Here is a 5843-nt window from a genome sequence, read left to right on the forward strand (position 1 = left end):
CAGCACAAAAATTAGGGACAGAATCAATGGGAGATAGCTAAGGATGGGAGGGAGGGCTAGCTTGTTCAGGAAAGGTGAAGTTATGAGAAAAACAAACTGTGCTGAAACAGTGGGCATCGCCTTCCCAGTCACAGGCTAGTGTGCAAGGGGCTCTTGTCACTTTATTAAGGGTGGTCCAACTCCAAAACCTTTCATATTTTTCTGGCTATTGATAACATCCACAGGGGACACTATCTGGACCATGTTAAAGATTCAGCATATCTTAAAACTGGAACGTACATTAGAGATCATTCGGTTCAGCCATTTTTGCTTTGAGAGAAGTCACCTGGCTCTCAATATGTGACAATTTTCTTGTCTTCAAAGGTCCTTGGGCTCAATTGTTAGTTGTCAACTTTGCCTGGTTACCAGCCACTTCTAAAGTCTCCGCTGCAAACTCCATTTTCTCAGAGCTCTCTGTGAACTCCAGACTCTTGGAATTGTCCATGATTTCCCACTTGGCAGTCATCATGGCCAAATGCCATAGCTCCCCAAACTTCCCAAGTTATCACTTTGCTGCTGGAGAGAAAGTTGGTTGGGTCATTTCCGGACACTTGAGAATTGTGGTAATTTCCTGGAGAACTTCTGAGAACCACCTGCCCTGTCCAGTGCTTCATGCTGGAAGCATCAGTGACTGTTTCTCCAACCTTCTAGCTGCAGCCTTCAGACCCTCACTCCTCCAGTTTCCCCATGTTATGTAAGCCCTCAAGCCCTTGGTTTCTTGTAATACATATAGTGGCTCTGTTTCCCTGACCAAACCCTGTCTTCCTGTCAAAGTTTTCTTATATTGAGAGATGTCCAAACTCTCCCGCTTCACAGTGAGAGCCAAGATTGCTACTCCAAAGCAGGAGTTCTGGGAGTGGGAACTCCCAGAGTGTGGGGTGCAGCGGTGCTTGGCACAGGAATAACAAACACACTGGACCAAAAGATGCCCAAAAGACGCATATTCACCATAGCTCTTTTGATTGTAAATGTCAGAAACCCACTGGAACCAATTTAAGCAAAAAATATATGGAATTATAAGGATATTGAGGTGTGTCCTGGAATCGAAGGAAGAGTTAGACAATCAAACTTCAGGAGGGGCAGAGAACAGGGCTTGAGGAAAATGGAGAACTCATGAATTCCTCTCTCCTCATCTTTAGGTTTTGCTTCTCTCTGCATTTCTGCTTTGTTCTTCTCTTTCACTGCAGAAAGGTTTTCTCTGTCTCTCAAGCAAATGGAAGCAAAGATTCTAGATTAGTTTGTACAGATGAAGCAAGTAGAGTTAAGAAGAGGGTCATTCCCCTGCACCAAACCTCTACTAAGGTCAAGTTCACAAAAATTTGAATGCAGTCTGTGCACACAGAGACCAGAGCCTCAGCCTGGAAAGAAGGTGTGGCTGGAAACCTGGTAAGAGAGGAGTCTGAGTGAGTGCAGAATCACATTCCAAGAGATGCCACAGATTCAGTGTGGAAGTGGTGGTTTCATTTTCCACAGGCAATGGTTCTTCAATAGTGTGTGGTATAACAAACCCAGGAAACAAAAGGCAGGTGTGCCACTTGTATTCAATTTCCTGCTGCCAAAGAGGTGCTGAATTGAGGCAACTGCCAAACAGCTCAACAGACAAAGTCAAAATGTAAGTGAAAATAAAACAAAGAAAACAGAAAACAAAAAGAAAGGAAAAGATACTCCAAATGAGTGTGCAAACAAAAATCCTAGAACACATGAAGAAATCTCATGCTAGGGAGAAAAACATCTAACAAAATAAAGAATCTGATATGAACTCTATACAGGTAAAGTCAATGTTATGGAACAGAAAAAGACCTAAAGATAATCATGTTTGGGATGCTCCAGGAGATCAGTAAAGGCATAACATCCATTAAAAAGAGGGCAGGGTTCCTTCCTCCCTCCCTGGGCTTCTGGCTACAAACACCCGGCCCCTTGGCACTGCCCCAGCCCCACAGACCCCACTTCCCTCTCCCTTAAGGCCATCAGTCCCATGTAGCACACCCAGGGCTGTTCCTTTGCCCCTGGGGCTCTGCTTTGCCATGGCCCCAGAAGTCCAGTCCCCTTTTCTCTGCTCCAGGTGCTGGGCTCGGTGACCACTCTCCACTGTGCTCTGGATGCCGCTCTCACCTGGTAGACTCCTTCTTTTGGAAGGTCTGTTTTGTTCTCCCACAGTTGTGAGTGCTTTTTTTTTTTTTTTTTTTAATTAATAGGCTTTATTTTTCAGAGCAGTTTTAGGTTTATAGAAAAACTAATTGGAAAGTACGGAGAGTTCCCATATGCCCTCTCTCCCCCACCAACCCACAGTTTCCCCTATTATTTACATCTTACCTTAGTGTGGTACATTTGTTACAATTGATGAACCAATACTGCTACATTATTACTAACAAAAGTCTATAGTTTACATTAGGGTTCACTGTTGGTGTTGTACATTCTATGAGTTTGGACAAATGTATAATGACACATATCCATTACTGTATCATACAGGATAGTTTCACCACCCTAAAAATCCTCTGTGCTCTGCCTATTCCTCCCCCCCACCCCCCAACCCCTGGAAACCACTGATCTTTTTACTATCTCCACAGTTTTGCCTTTTCCAGAATGTCATGTAGTTGGAATCATACAGTATGTCACCTTTTCAGATTGGCTTCTTTCATTTAGTAATATGCATTTAAGATTCCTCCATAACTTTTCATGACTTGATACTCTTTTCTTTTTAGCACAAAATAATATCCCTTTGTCTGGATGTACCACAGTTTATGTATCCATTTGCCTACTGAAGACATCTTGGTTGCTTCCAAGTTTTGGCAATTATGCATAAAGCTGCTATAAACATTTGTGTGCAAGTTTTTGTATGGAAATAAGTTTTCAACTCTTTTGGATAAATACCAACAAGTGTGATTGCTAGATCTTATGATAAGAGTATATTTAGCTTTGTAAGAAATTGCCAAACTGTCTTCCAAAGTGACTATACCATTTTGCATTCCAACCAGGAATGAAGGAGAGTTCCTATTGCTCCACATTCTCACTAGCATTTGGTGTTGTCAGTGTTCTGGATTTTGGCCATTCCAATAGGTGTGCAGTGGTATCTCACTGTTGTTTTAATTTACAGCTCCCTAATGACATATGATGTGGAGCATCTTTTCATTTGTTTATTCGCCATCTGTATATCTTCTTTGGTGAGGTGTCTGTTCAGATCTTTTGCTCATTTTAATTGGGTTGTTTGCTTTCTTATTGTTGAGTTTTCAGTGAGTGCTCTTTTGTAACAACTGGTTTTCGAAAAGGCAAATCTCCAAGTTCTTGCAGGGAATCAACCACAAGCCATGCTGCTGTCTCCTGAGATGTTTCACAGTCCTTGAGTTGGGATTTTCCCTCTCTTTCTTCACACTGGAGTTTTTTGATCAGTGGACATGGATTGTGGAACTGCATGAGCCACCATTGGTAGACTTGCTTCAGACTCGAGTTGCTAACTAGAGCTGCAGCCAGTGCATCTGGCCCATCTTGCCAGCGAAAGGACATTTTCAGCCCATGGTGCTATCGTACTTGTGACAAAGAAGCCAAACAGTAACAACTGCCAAGACTTGTTTGTAGTCATGTCAGAATTCACCAGAATCCAGTTCACCTCTCTCCCAGATCCTCTGAATCCCACATTTTTTAAAGAAACCTGGGCAAGAGGAGATTGGGAGAGCAGAACAGCATTGAGATTCTAACCTAGCTGCATCAACTGTTCAGATTACACTCACCCTCTTTGACCCAGATAACAAGCGCTGCCCAAAGTTCTTCTACTCAGAGCTGGTGAAGAATGCACAGGAAAAAGCAGGAGATCTTCAATCTAGAAACAAGGGTGGAAAGAATCATAGAAAAGATCAAATACAAAACTTGATCAGTATGGGGGATGAGTATGATGACTCTGATTCTTCCACTGACTGATTTGGACTTGGAGCATGATAAGCTTGCTCCTGCTTGTCTGACCTCAAAGTATGGAAAATTTTACATTAACTTGAGAACCCTGCAGTTACAACAAACATTAGAATCTGACAATGACTTCATTAGAGAAAAGAGGAAAAATCACCAAAGAAGAAGTTGAAGGAAGATGGTGAGATGATAAAAAAGAAAACAGATGACACTTCGACAGAGAGAAGAAATGAACAAAGTTCAAGTTTCCCAAACTGGCTTCACAGCTCTCAATGCTAGTAAGGAGAAGAATAAGAAATGCTCTTGGGGGCTGGCTCCATGGCCGCGTGGTTAAAGTTCTGTGCACTCTGCTTCAGCAGCCCAGGTTTGCAGGTCCCAGGCGTGAACCTACACCACTCATCATCCATGCTGTGGTGGCGACCCACACACAAAATAGAGGAAGGTTGGCACAGATGTTAGCTCAGGGACAATCTTCCTCACCAAAAGAAAAGAAGAAAAGAAAAGAAAGAAATGCTCTTGGGACTCTGAGTGATAAAGAGATGTTAAAGAAATTTCAGAAAGAGAAATAGGCCCAGGAAAAACAGGCACAAGGAGCAGAAGCCTATGGGAATCAGGGAGCATCTCCCACCTCTTGCTTCAACCTTATGCTCTGCTTCTGACACCAATTTGCCCCAGGAGACCACTGCCATGTTCTCTCTGACAGATTTGAACTTGAAGCAGCTCCTCAGTGAGTCTCCAGAAGGAAGATCCTTCCATGATATGGATGATGAAAGAGATACTATGGGATGGGATTGAACTAGGAATTCAGACAGCTCTCTTCCCTCCCTGAAGGCTTGCCAGTGCCCCTGAAGGAGTGCATTGAGGAACTGGTTCAGGCTGCCCGACTGCTGAGGGAGAGTGCAAATGGAAGTTCTCCACTCAGGATATTAATGGCATCCTATTGGGCATGGAGATGCAAACCTGGAAGCTGAGCAGCCACATCTGTTCTTAGGTGCGTGGCCATTTGACTTCATTCCTGCCCTGCAACAAGGATACCCTCATCGTACTTGTTCAAAAGCTTCATCTCTGGGAGCTGGGGGTGCATCTGAAGGAGCCTCTACAGAAACTTAAAGAAGCTATTGGCAGGGCAACGCCAGAGCAGATGGCCAACTACCAGGATGAATGCCAGGCACACACACAAGCAAAGATTGCAGAGATGCTGGAAGAAGAGAAAGACAAGAAGCAGAGAGAACAGATTTGTTCTGGTAAGGAAGAAGAAAAGAGGAGCAAGGCCCAGAAGAAATTCTAATGGAATGCTGAAATCAGGGAGGTGCTCTGTCAGGTGGTAAAGATGAAACCAGAGGGCTATGATCTGGAAAGAAACAAGAGCCAGTCTGGGGAGGACTGCATGAAAGCTTTTCTGGATGCTGAAGTCCAAACTCTCTGGCCCCAAGACTGGGTGCAGACTAGGTGTCTGTGTAAGGACAGCAGACCACATCATGGGTCCCTGACATCAAAAAAAAGTAATGTCTCCTTCAAAGTCGAGGTAAAGGAATCATAGACTAAACCTCATAAAAAGGTTCTCATTCTATCAGCCCAAATTGGCAATTCCATTGCTTTGCATAAAAGTCACAGGTCTTTATGTACAAAACTAAAAAGAAATTTTCCGGACAGTGACGTCAGCATCAGGGCCAATTGAGTTATTCCTTTTGTCTCTCCCCTCTAAGTTATAACTAAACAGACCTCCATTAACCAACAGAGGATTCCCTACACAGCACAACAGGACACCTGAGAGATTCATGCAGCTATACATCTAAAGGTGGGTGGATTGGACCCCCGGGAAGCAGTGGAAATAGGGGAGTGGCCTGGCAGCAGAGATCCAGCACACGGATCCTCACACAGCTGCCAGCACAGTTGTGAGTGGAGGT

At 43.8% G+C, this 5843-nt stretch overlaps 1 pseudogene; it reads left to right on the forward strand.

Moving 5' to 3' along the window:
* Positions 1–3614: 3614 nt before the first annotated feature.
* On the forward strand, positions 3615–5614 carry LOC131400261 (ubinuclein-1-like; annotated as a pseudogene).
* Positions 5615–5843: the final 229 nt, after the last annotated feature.

The sequence above is a fragment of the Diceros bicornis genome, chromosome X, assembly GCF_020826845.1.
Source record: "Diceros bicornis minor isolate mBicDic1 chromosome X, mDicBic1.mat.cur, whole genome shotgun sequence".
NCBI classification, from domain to species: domain Eukaryota; kingdom Metazoa; phylum Chordata; class Mammalia; order Perissodactyla; family Rhinocerotidae; genus Diceros; species Diceros bicornis.